Source organism: Dipteris shenzhenensis, chromosome 25, assembly GCF_047967505.1.
Source record: "Dipteris shenzhenensis isolate YYH24624 ecotype China chromosome 25, Dip_SZ_1.0, whole genome shotgun sequence".
NCBI lineage: Eukaryota > Viridiplantae > Streptophyta > Polypodiopsida > Gleicheniales > Dipteridaceae > Dipteris > Dipteris shenzhenensis.
In genome coordinates this window covers 8,458,738-8,479,547 of record NC_141620.1, presented here as the reverse complement: position 1 = coordinate 8,479,547, position 20,810 = coordinate 8,458,738, and the positions used below count along the sequence as shown (strand labels likewise).

General features: G+C 44.1%; 1 protein-coding gene across 9 annotated transcripts in view; it reads left to right on the top strand.

Moving 5' to 3' along the window:
* DDL (SMAD/FHA domain-containing protein) overlaps window positions 1–20,810 on the top strand; it is a 90,119-nt gene that overhangs the window by 63,217 nt on the left and 6,092 nt on the right. The window lies entirely within an intron of this gene.

The following is a 20,810-nucleotide window of genomic DNA, read 5'->3' as shown; positions in this document are numbered from 1 at the left end:
TTTCCAGTTCCTATGTGTCCATAAAGTCTAAAGTGCCCAATAGCGAAGCCAAACAAAGAAAAGATGAAACCCCGGTATAGGTGGATGAAAACCAAAGAGCCAGAAAGATTTCCCAAAAGGAACAGTCTGGAATCTCGATCGCAGACGCTGCCGAAGAAGATCAATGAACTCATGAGAACATGGAATAAATGAGGCACAGTCTCCTGAGAACTCAAACATATGTGGCAATGAGCAGGAGCAATGTGTCTACGAGCCAATATCTGTCCAGATGAAAAAATGCCTAGAAGCACTCGCCAGAAGAAAACTTGTTGCCAAAGAGGAGTTTTGTAGGCCCTAAGCTGCTGTAATCTCTTTCTCCACCACTTGGCTGGGTGATGTATTCGCCAAATAGAATTGCCATTCTTTGAAACCTAAGGTTGAGGCAAAAGGATTTTGTACAATGTAGACACCGTAATCTGAGATAGCCTCAAAGGGCGAGAAGAGGATCTTGGGGATGTCAAAGTCGAATCCTCCAACTTGTCCTGAAGTTCCAAAGGAAGAATCGGAACAAAAGGCGAAAGCATATAAGCAATTTGTTGCCACAAAGCACGATAATGAGAGCCCAAGCCATACCATGTAGCTATCAGAGAAAAAGATGGGACAAAGCCATCATCATGAATAACATCAGCAACGGAAGTGATGCCCTTAAAAGAAACAAAGTAGGAATGGCGGGGTTCTTATAAAGCCAATGGAGACTGAAAAACTGTCGATCAGTGAATGCTTTTAGCTCGCAAAGAACTACCCAGCAAAGAGTATCGACTATGCCATTTCAGATGAGACAGGACATGCTTCCAATCAAGAACCAAACTGGAGACCAAACGGCAGCCAAGCAAAGTGCCATCAATGCGACCAAATAAGAAATCCCAGTAATTGATTTGCCAGTGACCAAAGGCTGGAATACTGATATGTGTGACTGGAGATCTAATCATAAGAGCCCAAGGCTGATCTCCTTGCAAAAATTGCAGCAACATTTTTCCCCTGTGAGCAAGGATGTGCACCTGGATATTCGTGATGTTCAAACCAGGAGAACAAAGCTGATTCACTGAAAGCAGCTTGAGACTTTTTCTGCCATGTTTGGAACGCCAGAAGATTTCCATAATGGCATACATGAAAAAAGTAAGATGTGCCTTGGTGAACATGATCAAAGGAAAATAAAATTGAATTTATGCCACAAGGATGGAGTGCACTATCCGAAGCCGAACATGCAAAGGCCAGGTTGCCAAATTTTAATACTCTAGCTTTTTCCGAAGCTTGACCATTACCAAATCAGTTTTGTTGACAATGAGTGAGACCCTACCCCAAAGGGTAACGAAGATGGCGAACAATCTGAGTGGGAGGAATGATTTCCCCTGGCCACAAAAGACTGTGCCAGTCTTTGGAATGCAATGGGAGCAGCTTAGACTTTTGAAAACTTACATGAAGACCAGCTGCGAGACAAAGAGAGCGTGCATCAAAGCAGAAAGATCATTCTATGTATTCTTTAGGGTAAAGAAAAAATCATCAGCATAGGCATGCTGCGATTTGCATCCAATTTCAAACCATGAAGGGAGACTGTAGCCATGAGATGATCAATATATTGTAGTATGGGATGGGTAGCAATGGCAATATATTGTAGTATGGGATGGGTAGCACTAAGGGACATCCTTGACGGACTAAACAACGGAGAGTCCACTCATCAGAGAGATCTCCAAAAAGAATGCAAGTTGCATTGCTGTCCCTGTAAAGCCAGTAAATAATCTGCTGCATTCTTGTTCCAAACCCCAAAGCTCGCATTGTTTGCGGCATGAATTCCCAATGAACTGTATCAAAAGCTTTTGCAATATCCACCTGTAAGAGCAGAACATCCTGTTGTGTGTATTTGGCATATTCAATCCCAATGTTGCATTGGCAATATTATCTGTGATATGCCTACGGGAAACGAAGCCATATTGCGAAGGATGCAGCCCATCATGCAAATAACCTTTAATAAGATCAACAACCATTTTGGCTATGATCTTATAAATGACTGGCATGAGCATTATTGGTCTCCAATCAGTGAGCGAATCACATAGCTGCTTTTTTGGAAGGAGCTTGACAAGTCCTTTTTCCCATGACATAGCTGCTGCCCATAGAAGAGAGGAGAGTGCTCCAATAAAATCTGTCTATGCTCTTCATCTGCCATGATCACTTCAAAAAATCCCCTTGCTGCATAATGAACCTTTTTAACATAGCAACCACCTAGGATTCTAGTCAACCAGTTACCAGCATCTGCAGGAGCAGGCATACGTCCTGGAAAAAAAAAATGATGGCATGCTTGGCATATTCCTTGATAGGATCAAAATAATAATTCACATGGACCATGATGCCCATGGTGGGAACTGGATCCTTGTAACTCTTTCGAGTGTCTTCGAAACCCTCATGCATGACCTCATAGACAAGCTCAGCCTCTTCAGAGTCATGAAGGGGGTGATCCTGACCTATAACCTGCTTTTGTTTTTTGTGTTGCACTGATCTCTCTTTCTGAAAAGTCTTTTCATAAGGGCAATCTGCCATCTGAAGGTGAGGAAAAGAAGGCCCAAGAAAAGAAGCAGCTTGAAAGAGAGCTGTAGAAGAAGGAACCCAAAACTAAAAGGAAGGCTGTGGATTACAGAGCAAGAAGGAAGGAAAGGAGCAGGAAAGAGAGCTGGAGCTGAAGGAGACAGAGGGAAAGAAGACTGTACGGGAAGGTTTGACAAAACGGAAGCTGTACGTTAAAAAAAGAACAAAAGCTGTACGGGATAGTAAGGGAAGGAAAAGCTTAGCAATACGGAATAGAAAAAGAAGCTGTACGGAAAGGAACACGACAGAAAAGTTGACAACTCGGGGTTGTACGGGAAAGTCTATAGAATAGAGAAACTGCATGAAAGGGACATGAGAAGATGACAGTAGGGAAACCAGCGCCGTGAAAATTGTACGGACGGGGACAGACAACATCGTGGAAATTGTACCGACGAGGAATCCATACAGACAGACAGTCTGCCAGTGCACGGACATGATAACAAGCCTTGTACGGATTTCGGTTAAGGTGTACGGAGATAGTGCAAGGCTGTACGGCGGCCAACAGGAAGGTGGGGGGGACTGTATGACAGAACTCTCCTCCTCTCTCCCTCACACCCTCCCCCACACACACACACACATTTTTTTGGGGCGAAAGGAATTTTGCATCAAGAAAGCATTTACATTATAGCTGTCCTAGAGTGGGACAGCTACTACTCATAACTAAAAGCAGTGATAAAAAACTTCCAAGTGGGGAGGTCTCAAAAGGAATGAGTATCTTGTAGAGATCGAAGCACAGACGCTTGAAAATATGGGAAGATAGTCGCTGAAGAGTGCTTATACAGGCGAATGATACGCGTGTGCGCACACACACACACGCACGCCGGTGTGTGTTGTGTGTGACATGTGTATGTGTGTGTGGGTGTAAGCACGCGTGCATGCGCTCTAGCTTTCCATCGTTGGCAGATAATCAACGATCTTTTCTCTCATGTGGGGGTAATTTCGCCTTGCTTTGATTCTAATCCTATCATTGTTCATTTCCTATTTGTGTATAAGACTCCTTTCTACTTCCTTTCTTTGCTTCTCAAAACCTTGGTTGGGTTTGCAAGCTTTCGCCACTATCACGGGGACATGAATTTCATGTGCATCTAAACCCGTGGCTACACTCGTGGATATTTTGGCTAGGAGGGATTGGCCTAGAGAAAGTGTTTACTTCCTAGAATTCCCTACTGGCCGTAGGGACTGGCCTAGAGGAAGCGTCAACTTCCCAAAACCCCCTAGCTCGATTTCTAGAGCACCCACTAGGCCCAAGTGCTCGGTTAAGGCAAGGCTAAGAGGGGTCTAAAAGTTGGGCCCAAGGAAGACCAATGTTTCATTGGTTGGAGAGGTGACGTTTTCTTCTTGCTGCCCTCATTTTCGCGCATTTTTTTGGAGGTCCCTTTGTTGGAGATATCATAGTCAAAGAGTGTGTTGGTGTGTAGTACTAGGTGATCTAGTACTAGTCTATGTGTGAGTCTTGTGTGAGTGCCACGTGTCATCATGGGACTTATCCCATATACACTCTCCTCGCAGCCTAACTCTCTCTCTCTCTCTCTCTCTCTCTCTCTCTCTCTCTCCCCCTTCACCATGTTTCTAACATGGTATTAGAGCCACCTTCCATAGCTACCACCTCACCCTTCCCCTAACCCTAATTTCGCTTCAGTCCTTCCTGCAGCCTGCAGCCGCCTTAGCCCTGCTCCATTTCGCCCTGTTTTACATGTTTGCACCCGACTAGAGCCTCTCCACAGCCTGCCTTCATTGCTGCCTCCATTCGGGAGTATTTGGAGCTTTAGGCGCCCTTGACAGCCTATTACTTGCTGGTCAGCTCATTGTGCTTGAACGTGGAACTTTTGAGGGCTGTTTTGAAGTTCTCCTGATTTGCTGCTGTATACCAGACCTTCTCGAACCATAGCCGTTATGTGCGAGCAGTTTCAGCCCCTCTAAGTGCTGTGAATTCATCAGCCTCTGCATTTCAGAGCATTTTCTAAAGGCGGTGTGCGTTTTGGAGCACCTACAGCAACTGCCTTTGGACTTGGGGCCCTGCCGTGTGTATTTTAGAGCATTTACAGCCACTGCCTATCTGCTGCGAACATCTACAAGAGCTCTGAAGCATTCGGAACCAGGGAGCTGCTTTTCACTTTGGAGCTGTCCTGCGTCATTTTGAGGTGTAATCTTGATGCTTTATCATTAGGGTTTGCCCTTGCCGAGTGATGGTTTGCCCTTGCCGATCGCTAGCTCACTGAGAAGTCACTATCACACGGGAGGTGTTGGATAGTTGGACTTACAATTCTCCTCCCCTTGGTGCCCTCTCTTGCTGGCATGCTTCCGGGACCTGGACGCCTTCATTCTGGGCCACTTTTGAAGCTGTTTTTGATTTTCTTCGCAACAAAAGTTCTCTTTTTCTGAATCTGAAGTCGTATTCATGGGCGCCTCTCTTCCTGCTCCTGCCTGGTGCAAGGTGCATTGAAAACGGAGCTGTTTGTGTGCTGAAAACACTGTTCTGGTGGACGAATTCTTGGCTGATCTGCTACAGCTTGCTGGATGTATTTTTCTCTGATCTTTTCTGGTGTTGGAAGACACTCCTAGACAGCTCTCTTATAGCAGAGTTTGCTGTCAATAATTTGGCCCAAAATGAAATAATTAGGCTACTCTGAAATAATTTGGCCCAAAATGACAAGGCTATAGTAACGTGCCTTAGAAGCAATCAATAAATCAGTATAAATGAGTTACATTGTTGTTCTTATTATTTGAAATGTGTGAAAGCTCCCTTTATTTTAGTACTTTGAAACATTAATACTTGGTGTTGCTAATAGGCATAGTTCAAAATCAAGGGTTTGGGTGATAGAGAATATTATTTTTCCACTTAGCTTAAGAATCCTTAATTGTTCATTGATAAATGCCTTCAGGGATAGTTCGAAATTGGTGATAGTGAATTTTGGATATCCAATTAGCTTAAGAATCCTTATTGTTAATTGAAAAATGCCTTCAAACCCATCCTAATTTCAAAAACTAAGGAGGCCAAGCAATGGAGAGAAAAGGAGGATTGGGGAGGCAATAGGCCTCCTAGTGATGCCATTGATCATGATGATGAGGTTGTGTGCAGAGAGGAATCAGGGGAGGGGTTAGGCATAGATGTGCAAGTGCACACATGTATATACATAAATACATGTACATAGATGTGCAAGTGCACACATGTACATACATAAATACATGTACATAAATAAACACACATGCATACACTAATATCAGATGCACAATGTTCAAGTGTCTATATACACGTGCATGTGCACATGTTTGTATGTTGCATGCATGTGGAAGTGTTTTTACCTCCATATGCATACACTCCTAGACAGCTCTCTCTTACCAGAGTTTGCTGTCTACTTCTCACCTGCTGTTTCGGGCTGAAACAGGCTCTTTCTGTTGGCTGAACGCTCATCTTCCCTTTCTACTCCTTGCTACAACTATCTTTACTAAGTTCCTACTAGGTTGGATGCCTTGCTGTTGGCCTGGGAGAGGATTGGGGCACTGGTTCCGATAGTCTCTTCCAGGGGTGCAGTGGTTGGCCTTGGGCTCGGTAATGGTTTGGAAATGGGTAATGCATTGCTTGGTATGCTGTCAGACTGGTCTACTTGTGATTATGCATGTTTACTGAAAGGAACCAAGGTAATAGCACCGGAAGTTGGTCACTAGCACAGCCACGGGTTGGCGTTATACTAGGTTGCACCTGCGGGCGAGCTCATGAAGGGAGTCCCTTTGTATCTTTGAGCTAACCAGTTTAAATAAATACCGCAAGGGGCGCCAAGTGTTGGGGCCAAGAGGTGTCACTCTCTATGTTTCTGAGTAGGGGCATTCTAGCCTCTCTTGTCTTGAATGGTTCCATGATGCTGTGCAATGAAGTTCTATGCTTTCAGTTTGGTCAATCAATTGATTTGGCTGTATTTTCATCATTGTGAGTTAGTAGAGACAGATACACTGCCCTTAGTGTTCTAAGGCCGGTTACACATGGCCCATAGAATGGCCTACATACTGAATGTGTGAACTTTCAGCAAAGTATCCCAAAAACTAGTAACATACATACTTTCTCTTTTATTTTCTGTGTAGATTTTTGATCTTTAGAACAACAAAAAAATATAAATTTGTATGATGTGACTTATTCTAGTCTTACAAAGGTATATATAACTTTCTCTTCTTGTCATTGACGGAGTATGTGCCATTGGACCATCATGTCCCTCTTGAATTCTTTGGGGAAGAAGTGGTCTTGCGGCAGCTTCTTGAAGCGCTCTAGGTAGTTGTTTGTTGTCCCGTACTTCCTTGGCTGCCCACCAAAGTGAAGCATGGTCTTACAAGTATAAGGCCGTAAATCAAAGCTTAGCCTTCTCTTCATAGTTGAGCGTTTGAAGAAGTACTCGAGATCTTGGATCCAGGTTAGCAAGACGTTGGGCTGATCCTCTCTCTTGTACTTGTTGAATTTGAAGAGCTTGTCTCCAAGAAGTACTTTATATTTTGCATAGGTTCGTCTTCTTGAGCACCTTGAAGGAGATGCACTTCGGTGCCGCTTTCTACCTCGAGGAGGGGAAACGGAGAATGAGTTATCCTCCCTGTTGGAGTTGTGGATGTCTGCACGGCCTCTTCCATGGGATTAGGGCCCTGAGTCGTGAGTTCCCACCTGGTTGCTTTTTACAACTTGAATTTGTTGGGCTATATTGGACAAGAGAAAACTCAACTCATGGAGGTTAGGAGGAGGATCAGGACCATTGGTTGCCATGATGGCAAGTTGACTCAATTGTAGAAAGCACTCAACAAGCGAAAACATAGAGTGCTTTGATACCAGTGAAACTACCCTGTGGTTTTTAACAACTTGGAGATAGAAATTTACAGACTTTTCATGTAGAATTTTACAAGGTGCTCGTGGATGCATATTGAATAGAGATTGCATGAGTGAGAGTTTGAATAACTTGACAAATTGCTAAGGATAGAGAAATATTGGCAAAGGAGAGATGAAGTCTGTTGCACCACCAAGAGGTCTCGGTTGAGAGGCTTGCTGCATCAAGATGGAGGAGGGGTGCTACACCAAAAGGTAGAGGCTGGTGCAAAATTCGTGAGTGCCTTCTTTTATAGGCCTAGCTCGCTAGGCTAGCCGGCCCTCCTACCAACTCAGTCTGCAGCTTGCCACTTGTCACCTAAAGCCCTAAAAATCCAAAGTGGTCAGAATTGAATTCTCACTTCACCAATGGGTTCCTGGGAGGTAGTCCTAGACATTTACCAATTGTAAAGTAGTTTTTGAGTTTGATTGACCTCATCTAAGAGGCTTATTCGTTTGTCGTCTTATCTTGTATCTCCATGCCTCTTGGCATGTATCTTGGCTCACACCCAAGGCCTTGAGACATTCTCTTGAATGGTTCCTAGGTCGGTCTGCAATTTCTGCATTTGATTGGTTCCAGAAATGGGTATTGAGGTGAGGTGTGACCTTCTCTTGTCCCTCTGAAGAGGACTCTTGTGGGTCACTAATGCCCATAAGCTCGGTCCACCTCAAATGCTAGGCCTGTGAGGGAAAGAGAGGAGGTGGAACGTTAGGAGAGGGAGACACAAGAAGTGTGGGTGTGTAAAAAAATGTGTTGAGCCACACCACAAACTCAAAGGTTTTATTAGGATTAGGGATTCACCCTATGACTGTCTTAAGACAATCATAGGGGTCATAACTTTTTAAAGGGTGGCAATGTGCCTTTACCCCAACAACCTCCCACCTAAAGGCCAATGTGCCTAAAGGGGAGAAAAGAACAAATATACAGTTACTGTATATTTGTTCTTTATAGCAATATACAGTTACTGTATACAATTACAGCAATATACAGTTACTGTATACAAGACCATAAAATAAGAATGGTCTCATCCTAATCCCATGATGTGGCGACAATGTGCAAACCGCTTTGTAGGCAAGCTCTTAGTGAGCAAATCTGCAGGATTATCATCAGTATGCACCTTCACAAGCTCAAGCCACTTGTCTTCCAGTACCTTTCTGATGAAATGGTATTTCACATCTATGTGCTTGGTCTTCTGATGAAAGACCGGATTCTTTGCCAACATGATAGCACTCTGACTATCACAATGCAAAACAAGCACATCTCCTGTAATGCCCAAATCTCCCACTAGCCGAGTAAGCCATATTGCTTCCTTGCAAGCCTCAGTGGCTGCAACATATTCAGCTTCAGTGGTTAATAGTGCAATGCATTTCTGCAACCGAGACAGCCATGATATAGCACCTCCTGCAAATGTAAAAATATAACCGGTAGTAGACTTCCGGTTATTTGCATTCCCTGCATAGTCTGAATCTGTAAAACCATGCACCAATGCATCCTGCCTACCATAGCATATGCACAAGTCTTTGGTACCCTTGAGATACCTCAAGACGCCTTTCACTGCTTCCCAGTGCCGCTTACCTGGATTTGCCATATACCTGCTGATGACTCCCACCGCAAAAGTAATATCCGGACGAGTGGCAACCATGGCATACATCAAAGAACCAACTGCAGATGCATATGGAACCTTGGCCATCTCAGCCTTATCATCATCTGATCTGGGGCTGTCCTTACTGCTGAGTTTTAAATGAGGAGGCAAAGGGGTACTAATAGGCAAAGGGGTACTTTGTCAATGTACTCCTTCTGTGACAGAAACAAAAGTCCCTTGGACCTGTCATGAATAATCCGCATACCAAGAATATGGTTTGCATCACCCAAGTCTTTCATGTCAAAAGACTTATGCAGTTGCTTCTTCAAAGCACTAATCTCCTGCTGAGATTTGCTGGCAATCAGCATGTCATCCACATATAGAATGAGTAGCATCAAACTGCCATCCTTTGCCCGTTTGGTGTACAAGCAGTGATCGGTCTCACACCTATGATACCCTTGGGACTGCATGAAGGCATCAAACTTCTTGTACCATTCTCTTGGCGCCTGCTTGAGTCCATACAAGCTCCTCTTGAGCTTACACACAAGCTGCTCTTTCCCTGTAACAGCATATCCCTCTGGCTGACTCATGTAGATCTCATCATGGAGATCTCCGTGAAGAAAAGCAGTCTTCACATCCATCTGACATAAATCCATGTCCTCATGAGCAACAAGAGCTAACACTGCTCTCAAAGTAGTCATCTTGACTACAGGAGAAAAGATCTCATCAAAGTCAATGCCCTTCTCCTGCTTAAATCCCTTGGCAACCAATCTGGCCTTATACCTCGGTAAAGCATTTGAATCCACTTTGACTTTGTAAACCCACTTGCACGGCAAAACCTTTCTGCCTGCAGGTAGCTGCACCAACTCCCATGTATCATTTTGAAGTAGGGAGTCCATTTCTGACTGCATGGCTTTCTCCCACTTCCTTTTCTCTGTTCTTCCCATAGCTTCCTTGAAGCTGGAAGGCTCACCACAATCTATCAGCATGATAAAATCAGCCACATTATTGGCTCCTGGAACAAACCTGTCAGGAGGCCGTTGTACACGGGTGCTCCTCCTAACAAAGTGTTCCGTAATAGGCTGCTGTCTAGCCTGTTCATCATGCATGACGGGTGGCTGTACCACCATATTTGGCTGTTCTACAGCGCCATTTGCTGGCATATCCAGTGGTGCATCATTGGCAAAATTGTCTGGCTGATTTTCAGCCTGTATACCCTCTTGAACAGGGTTATTTACAGTAGGCTGCTGCTGCATATTAATGGGCATTCTTTGCTGTCCGATATCATCATAAACAACCCTCCTGTATTCCACAGGTTGCATGGGTTCTTTGTGTACACTATCCTCTTTAAAGATGACGTCATTGCTGCGTATAATCTTCCGTTTGATAGGATCCCATAACCTGTACCCCATTTCACCTTCGTCACCGTAACCCATGAAGATGCATCTGAAAGACTTTGGCTCCAGTTTGGTGCGCAGTTCTTTGCGTACATGAGCAAAGCACTCGCAGCCAAACACACGTAAGTGCTTATATGAAGGTGGCTTGCCAGACCACACCTCCTCTGGCACTTTCAACTCCAAAGCCTTGTTCGGCGACCTGTTAATTAGGTGAACTGCTGGTTGCAGGGCTTCTGCCCAAAAGCCATGGGGCAATGCAGCATAAGACAACATACATCGAACTTTCTCCTAAATAGTTCGATTCATCCGCTCACTCACACCATTTTGAGATGCATTATGAGGGGCTATGAGTTCCTGTTTAATGCCCTTAGCTTCGCATAACTGTACAAAAGCATGTGACACATACTCACCCCCATTATCGGATCTGAGGCATTTCAGCCTGCGTCCTGTCCGATTCTCAACCTGAGCGACAAACTTCTTGAAAGCATCTAAGGCATCGCTCTTATGCTTCAAGAAATAGACCCACACTTTGCGTGTGGCATCATCAATAAAAGTAATGAAATACTTTGCACCCCCTAGTGATAGTTGTGTCATCTCACACAAATCAGTGTGCACTAGATCAAGCGGTGCTCTATTCTGGGGAGTTCTCCTCTTATGAGGAGTCATAGAATGCTTTCCAAAAATGCAATGATCACAAGTAGGCAAATCTGAAAATGAAAGAGATGGCAGATAACCCAAACGTGACAGTTCTTGCATTCCTTTAACGGACATGTGTCCCAACCGGCTATGCCACAATGAAACCTTCGGCAGCTCGGTTATGGCAACAACATGATTACCTACACTGGAAACATAAAGAGGGTACAAGGTATCACTCTTATAACCCTCAGCCACTACAACCTGGCCATCAGTAATCACCCATTTGGAATCCCCAAATGTGGTGTGGTAACCACTGTCATCCAACAAGCCAGTGCTAATCAGATTTTTCTTGATTTGCGGCACATGGCGAACACCATCAAGCATAAATATGCGTCCATCAGGGAATACTATCTGTATACTGCCAATCCCTGCAATCTGACATGCATAGTTGTTCCCAAGGTGAACAACTCCATGAGTACCTGTGTAGGAAGTAAACCACTCCCTATGAGGCGTAACATGAAAAGAAGCACCTGAATCCAAGAGCCAGGTGTGCATGTCATGGCCATCAACAACCAATGTATGTGCAATTACAGCAGAAGAACATAATACATCATGTCTGTCACTGTCACTGTCCTCTGCTGCAACATTCACTGCATCCAAGTCATCTGCCTTGGCCTTGCCTTTGCCTTTGCTTCCACTGCCTGCATCCTTTGTCTCAGCCTTCTTGGCTTTCTGATCCCGTATAAACTTGAAGCACTTAGACTTCACATGTCCCTTCTTGCCACAGTAAAAGCATTCGATATCCTTTTTGCCACGGGACTGGCTGCGGGATTTGGACTTGCCAGCAGATCTCCCCTTCTGCTGAGTCCTTCCTCTTTCCTGTACCTGCAAAGCATTGGAAGACTTGCTGCCCATATTATTCTTCCTGCTCATCTCCTCCATAAGGAGAGAGCTCTCCACATCAGCATACATAAGACTGACATTTGAATTTGATAGAGTGGTCTTGAAAGTGTCCCAACTCTCAGGGAGGGTACACAACAAGAAAGTAGCCTTGAACTCCTCATCAAGGTTCAATCCCTGTGCAATAATCTGTGTAAAGATGGCATTGAACTCACTCAAGTGTGCGGTCATAGCTGTACCTTTCTTCATGCGAAGGTCGACAAGCTTCTTCAACCAATAAACCTTACTGGATGAACTCTTTTGGGCATACAACTCTTCTAGCCTTTGCCATAGGCCATAAGAGGTCTTTTCAGCCTGAACATTGAACACAAGAGAATCAGTGAGAGTAAGCATGATAGCAGCCCTTGCGGACAAATCAAGCTCCTCCCACTCATCATCTGCCATCCCAGATGGCTTGACACCCTTCACCCTTACGGGCTTAGAAATCTTCTTTAGCAGAAGTACATTCAAACACTGTTCTGCCCATAATGCATAATTGTGTGCCCCTTCCAATTTCTTTATGTTCAGTATTGAGGATTCACTTCCCCCTGATGCCATATCAGACAAGGAAAGTGCCTGACTCCCTGTAAGTTAAAAAAAAGGACTAAATAAAATTCTGATTTCTCAGAAAAACCTGCTCTATCAAGAGCCAGGAGCACTCACAATAGTGCTGTTTTTTTTTTTTTTTTTAACTGTCAAAAAATCTGCAGCAAAACAGAAAATTTTCCCTCCAGTCACTGTACCTTCTGACACACTGTACCATGCTCAAATAGGCATAAAACAGTAACTACAGAATGCTGCAGCTGTTCCACAAGTGTTTTATCAGTGCATCATCAGCTGACGAAGCACAAAACACTGCTGTCCTGGACACTTCTCCCACCTCAGATGAGGTATTGCACTGATTTTATATGCATAAACCACTTGTCATACACTGTTTTGTCCACTGGAAAAGGCTCCAAACACCTCAGCCTGTCACAAACCTGCAACAAAGTATGGGACAAATCCCAAGCAATCACCCTTCTGCCAAGGGGATATAAGGCATCTGAAGTTCTCAAACAGTTACTCAAGTGCTCACAAGCAAAATCTGGGCAAAAGCCCCTTGATTTGACACGTGTACCTAGTGAAAAAACACCTCAACACTGAGGTAGCATACAAAAAAACAGCGCTGTCCTGGCACTTTCACTTGACAAAGTAATGCATAAACTGTCTGTGTGCACAGTGGCAACACAGATCCCAACGTACAAACACCGAAAAGAAAATCTTTTGAGCACTGTCAACGATGGACAGTTAGGGACCGAGTAAACTCGATGCGCCCTGGCCAAGCGTGGCTCAACTGAGATTTTCAAAGTGTCGTACACAGAATGTGACCTGCAAGAAATGTCACTGAGTACACTGCGGAAACAAGACCAATGTGGGCACCCTGGCTCCACACTGCCTCAAGGCATACACTGCATACACTTCCAGGCAAAAGCCCTTTGAAATTGTCACCCGAAAACTGAGATTTGCACTCAGCAAAAGCATAAAAGCCCTCTGCAAATTAAGGCATCTGACCTTCCCGAAACAAAATAACTGTGCAACCACCACACACTGTGGCACTAGTCACCTCAAGCACGAGGGACACGAGTGTACTTGCTGTACCTCAAACACAGTTTTAGAACTGAAAAATTCCGGGAATGCAGAGCAGAGTGCTCTCTCTTTTCCTTCTTCCCCCAAAAATAAATGTGTGTCTGCTGTACCTTCTGTACCTGCGCAGGGTACCTGTTGTACCTTGTACCTGCGAGGGCACGGATCCCCAAAATTTTTTTTGAAATTTCTGTACCTGCCTGTCGCAGCGTCCGTACAGCTGGTACGGTACGGCTGCCTGTACGGCTTCCGTACAGCCGGTACGGCTGGCCGTACCTGTCGCGGCTGCTGCCTTGCAGCCGATCGACTGGCTGCACGCGGCCGGTGCTGCGCGCTGCGCGCGCTGGCTGCGCGCGCCTGGTAGGCCGTGGCTGCCGGGTAGCGGGTAGCAGCTAGCAGCAGCTAGCTGCTGCTGCAGCTATGGCTGCCCGCGCAAATGCTGCGCGCGGCTGCTCCTGCGTGCTGCTGCCCTGCTCGTTGCTGAGGGCACGAGGCCCAAGGGGAGAGGGAGGGGTAGACCGGAATGAGAGGGAGAGAGTGGCTCTGATACCACTTGTGGGGAAAGAGAGGAGGTGGAACGTTAGGAGAGGGAGACACAAGAAGTGTGGGTGTGAAAAAATGTGTTTTGCTGATTTGGCACACGTGTGCTCTGAGTTCTCCAGCTCCGAGCACCCTGCTCGTAACCAGTGACTGGGGCTACGGTCCAGCGACACTCTGGGACGCAGATTGGGCGCAGAAGCGTAGGACTTGACCAGGGAGCTTTCTTTGATCTCCATTAGTTTCGTGTTGTTTTTTTTTCCTTCTCGATTTAGTAGGGTGATGCGCTACTTCCATAGACAAGATAATGTGAATGATCAGCATGCATGAGGCTTCAATGTTGTAGCAGGGACAGATTATGTTTGTGCATATGCCTGTGTGCTTCAGTCGGAGTCAGATTGCAGGAATTTTCGTAGTATAGGGAAAAGCGCCATCTGTGATATATGCCTGTATTAAATGCTTGATCAGTGTGAATGTGGGATTGCAGGAATTCCCTAGTATAGGGAATTGTGTCAGACTGTTAGTACATTAAATTGTGTCAGCTTGTAAATACAATTTGCTAGTGGTGGTTATTTTTTTTTAAAAAAACCCCAAATCAAAACAAAATCAAAGCAAAACAAAACACCCATTGAACGGAATGGAAGCAGAAGAAGGAGCTTCCAGGAGGGACCCTGGTGAATTAGGAGTCCGGCCGACCCAGCAAGTGTCGCGCCCAGTAGCTTACACTTTATCTGGCAGGATTGCATTGCTGGAGGATGCCTTGCAACAGTTGTTAGTGCAACAGTTACAGGCCAATGCAGGGCAGTCCGAACTTAGGAGAGCGATACATAGTATGTCTGCCAGATCTTCTCGGGAGGAGAAGGGAAAGGCTCCAATGGAACCGGAGTCTAGTGTCCATACGGTTGAGCCTAGGAAGGCTAAAGTGTCAAATATTGCTAATTACAGACCGGAAAAGTATTCTGGCCGGATGAACGACCGTAGCTCCGATGTCATTGAGACCTGGTTACACAAATGGGACGAGGCGTTCGCCATTTGTGAAATCAAAAATGACATTAAGAAGATTCGTGAGGCCACCCACATGTTTAGTGAGGCAGCGGATCGGTGGTGGATCAAACAACAAAAAGATGGTATAGCATCCACTACCTGGGAGGGGTTTAAAAGAGAGTTCTGGAAACACTTCTTACCTCCTGACGAAGCATCCCGAGCTTGGGATTAATATAGGAACCTTCGTCAGAGAAATTTATTAGTGGCGGAATACACTGATAAGTTTCGAGAGAGTGAAATGAAGGTTGATGAACCCCTGCCTCAATCAATCCAATTGAAAGATTTCATATTTGGATTGAATGATCGAATAAAAATGAAAGTTTGGGCTAAGTACACGAACACGTTAGATGATGCAATAGCTATAGCCCTGAACTACGAGGATGCCAAGGGCAGCAAGCCAAGTGGGTTTGCACAGGTCAGAACCCAGTATGGGTATCCGAAGAAATCTGGGTTTAAGAAGTGGGCTAGTAGAGGGAGTGGTTCGCAGCCGAGTGGTTAAGCCAAGTAGGCGAGACCGGCTGAAACTCCTAAACCAAGTACCACCATTGGAGTGAAAAGGAAAGTAACCCCAATGGCAGCCCGTGCTTGGTCTAAGTCTCCCTTGAACCCAGAACAAAGGGAAAAAGCGAGGAGAGAAGGCTTATGTTTTGGTTGCCTTCAGTCTCACCAGTGGAAGGATTGTCCACGTAACAAAGATCGTCGGATGGCTGAGATGGTGATTTCAGAGTGCGACGTGGAGATGCAGGGAAGTCCCAGAGCGAAAGAGATGCAGATTCAGCTAGCGGGATCTTCTCAGAGGTTAGTACCTTGTTTGTTGTGTGTGTCTGTTGCTAAGCTAGTGACGAGTGCACCTGATAACATCCTATCTAACCTCGCAGCAACGGGGTATACGGCCTTTAATGATACGGAGTTAATTAAAATGAAAGGGCAAGTGGCCAATCATGATGTCATTGTGTTGTTTGACTCGGCGTCAACTCACAATGTGATTAACTCCAAGCTCGTGAAGAGGCTGAAATTAAAGACAAGTCCATCTGACTATGCGTATACAGTCAAGATGGCAGATGGGAGTTCAACTGAAGTATGGGACCAAGGGTTACCCAGTTGGAGCTTCGAATTCATGACTATGTTGAGAAGCTTGATTTTGAAATGACCAAGCTTGCTCATGCAGATATAGCCCTGGGTATGGCGTGGCATTCTAAGAAGAATCCAGCCATTGATTGGAAAAAGCACGTATATCAATTCAAGATGAATGATGTGCTTTATGTTTTGCGAGGTGAAAAAGATATACCTCAGGGACCGTTGGTTTCCATGATGGAAATCCGAAAAGCTGAAGCAGAGTTTTTGTTCCTTTGCACAGCATCAGTAGAGCCGGTTGACAATTCTTCGGCTAGCACTGATGTTACGCAAAGTGGTGAGAGGGCCAAGCTGGCTAATCTTATAACATATGAGTTCTTTGACTGTTTTAGGGATGAACTACCTTTTGGGTTACCTCCAGAGCGAAAAGTTCAACATAAAATTGAGCTGATCTCGGGGGCAGAATCTGTAAATAGACCTCCCTATAGAATGAGTTTTACTAAAGAGGCGGAGGTGCGTAGACAACTGGAAGAATATCTCAAGTTGGGGCAGATTCAACCAAGTTTCTCACGTTTTGCTTCGCCAGTGATAGTAAAGAAGAAAAAGGATGATACGTTTCGCCTCTGTATAGATTACAGAGCATTGAATAATATCACTGTTAAGCACAGGTATCTGATGGCTCGGATTGATGATTTGCTAGATGCAGTACATGAAGCCGTGATTTTCAGTAAGATTGATCTTAAGTGTGGCTACCATCAAATGTGGATTAGAGCCGAGGATGTGCATAAAACCGCTTTCAGAAGCAGGTTTGGTCATTATGAGTTTTTGGTAATGCCCTTCGGACTTACCAATGCTCCAGCGACCTTTGTCATGCTTATGAACGATTTACTATGTCCGTATATCGGAAAGTTCGTAGTACATTTTATTGACGATATCTTGATATTCAGTAAAATTGAGGCAACATACGTGGGACAAGTGGTTGCCATTGTTGGAGTTTGCCTACAATGATAGAAAACATTCCTCTACTGGGTTCAGTCCGTTTGAGCTGAACTATGGTTATAGACCAGCAAATCCAACTATATTCGGAGTACCTCAGAAAGTGCCTAGTGCCGCGAACTTTGTGGTTCAGATGCGGGAGATGCTAGCATTTGCGAGAGCTAATATCCGCCAGGCTATGGATAGAGCCAAGGTGTATGCGAATGAAAACCGGTCTATAAGAGTATTTAAGAAAGGAGAAAAAGTTTTTCTCAGAGTTCCTTCGCACTCGAAGTCGTTGACTTCAGGAGAGTGTGCTAAGTTATCACCTCGATATTGTGGGCCGTGGTTAATTCTAAAGAGAATAGGCAGTGTAGCCTATAAATTAGAATTGCCACAAGGGTGTAAGGTGCTCCCGGTTTTTCATGTTTCGCGCTTAAAGCAATTTTTACATACAAGTGACTCACTAATCGAAGGTGTGGTTTTGTTTCAGGAGATAGAGGATATTGCAAGGCGCAAACCAACAAGAATCCTGGACCCAGGAACAATGCAAATACGAAATCGAAAGATATCCACAGTGTTGGTTCCATGGCATGGTCAACCTCTATCCGAAGCTACCTAGGAATCCATATATCAGTTGCGGAGAGTGTTCCCAGATTTTATCATCGAGGACGCTGATGTCTGAAGAGGGAAGGAATGTTACGCTCTAGCCGAGGTAGCATGACCTCGGAAGAATCAGTCGACATTTCTCTTAAAGGATCTATTTGTGTAATATATGTGTTTGCGCTTCATGTAAATGATCAGGAGGGATTTAATGTCAAGGTCCTAGGTGAGGGCTGATAGCACCAGACTAGGTAGATCTAAGGCCAAGGGCCAAGTGCAAAGATTGTGCCTAGGGACAAAGGATTTAATGCATCCCAAGAGAGGGGTGAAATATTGCATTAGGAAGGCCCTATATGGATGACATGTGGCATCTAGATCTATCTAGGGAATTGGGGCTTGTTGAGGCTAGAGAGAGAAGAGAAGGAAATTATTCATGTTGATTTTAGAACGAAGATCTCTCTCTGCTCGTTAGCCTTAGCGAGATATGGCTGGGACGTGATTCATGGTGCTGCTCCTGTGATCGAAGTAGAGAACAAGTAGAGAGAGTGCTTGACACAATGGCTGTGAACGGTGGAGGTATTTGATCAGGTATAGACAAAAATGACAATTTAAAGTATCAAGGTTGAAATTATCATGTGATCTGGATTGAGATACGAACCCTTGGCAGGATGTATATCTCAATGCAACCAAGAGCGTATCCCTTGAATGCAAATAAACGAGCAAGCGTGAAACCCACCACAAAAACGACAGCACACTGGGTATAATCTCCCCCCCCTAGATGAGTGGCTCACGCTTCCTCATCTAGAGTATTTATGATATTTCATAAAAGCACCAAGGAGCCAAAATTATCCCTCTCATCAAAAAATGAGGGATTTGCTTTACATAGCCATGTTAGGTCCCAAAATGAATTATGTCCTCAACAAAATATATTGCTGAAACTTGCAATAATAAAACAAATACAAAATTGGCCCATGACCATATGTAATGCGTTGTGCGACACCTCAATCGGTACCCTCGCACTAACTCCAATTCTTGCTATGAGTTCTATCACTGTACTTAAGCCGCCAATTACATTAGTTATTAACAATCGATCGAACGAATCATCGAATTAATTGATTCCAACATAACCGCGCTCAAAGCACAATAATCAAGCACAACACCAATAACACTAGCGACATCAGTATTAACGTGGAATTACCCACAATACCGATCATCTAGCATGGCAAAACACAAGCTAGTCAGGCGTCCCCAAACTAAGGAGGTCTGGAAAAGTTCGAAAGAACCGCTCAGGCATCCACTGAGCATTGTCTCTTGGATGGTTCTTAAATTTGAACAAGTATTTAATATAGACATTGCCTTTTCGGGTCGAGGTCTGTTGATGATTAACAATGCATTTGGGTTCTAGAATTTCTTCTTCATCAACAATCAATGGGGCCTCTTCATAGATAGGATGAATAGGTAAAGGTCCTTTGAAGGACTTTAAGAGGCTGATATGGAAAGCATTATGTATTTTTCAATTATCAGGTAATTCAAGCCTATAAGCTCGAACATTGATTTTCTGAATCGCCTTAAATGGTCCATAAAAACGTGGTGACATCTTGATTACTGGCCATTTCTCAACACTTTTCAATCTTCTTTTCTCAATCCTAAGAAGTACATAATCGCCTTCTTTAAAAAGCATATGTTTCTGTTTCTTATTAGCTTGTTTCGTGTACTTCTCTTGAGCGATTGCAATGGCTTCTTAAACCTCTTTCAGAATATTTTGATAGTCATGGGTAAATGCATCTGTTGCTTTCACTCTATGGGTCAATCGTGTGATAGAAATAGGTAAGACTTTCCCATACATAATCTCAAAGGGTGCTCTTCCAGTTGCAGAATGAGGAGTATTATTTTAAGCAAATTGTAAGAGATGAATGCCAAGTCTTTGTTGACTTCCCGCATAAGCTCTTATCATATCCAGAATAGTACTGTTGGTAACTTCAGTTTGTCCATTCAATTGTGGATGAAAAGCTGATGAGAAATCTAACTTAGTTCCTAGATTATGGAATAACGCAGTTCAGAAATTACTGCAAAACTTCGAATCTCGATCAGACACTATAGTCTTTGGCAAGCCATGATGAACAAAGATATGCTTGATGAATGAATGTGCAGCTTGCTGAGCTGTTAAAGTCTTCTTGCATGGGATGAAATAAGCTTGCTTACTAAAGCGGTCTATTATTGTCCAAATCATATCATTTTGATTTGCTGTAGTAGGAAAACGTGTTATGAAATCCATAGATATTTGTTCCCAAGGTTGTGTAGGAATAGGCAAAGGCATAAGAAATCCTTGGGTCTTGCCTTTGTAACTCTTGATCTTCTGACAAGTGATGCATTCGGCTACAAACTTAGCCACATCTTTTCTTATAGTAGGCCAATGGAATTCTCTTGCGCTCACTTGTAAAGTGGCAGTCACTCCCCTATGTCCCATATATGGTGGTTGGTGCATTTCCTCCATTACAATTTGTCTAAAGGGTCGAGTGATGCATAATTTCTTTTGATAAAAGAGGTATCCATCATTGCATGAATAGTCCAACATAGGATTCCAATTGTTATTTTTCTAATTTGTTCCATATATCGGAGAAATCTAGATCCCCTTGATAAGAATTCTTCATACCTTCAAAAGATTGGGTCTCCACAACAGTGATGTGATTAATACTTAGCTTTCTGCTAAGAGCATCAGCAACTACATTTTCCTTTCCAGGTTGATACTGAATCATGGGCTGAAAAATATGTATAACTGATGCTCACTTAATGTGCCTATCGGATATTAGTGGCTGAGTTAACTAATGCTTGATACTTTGCTGATCGGTTTTCATAAGAAACTCAGCTCCCATGAAATAATGTTTCCACATTTGTAAAGCATGCACAACAGCGGTCAATTCTTTATCATATGTGCTATAATTGCAT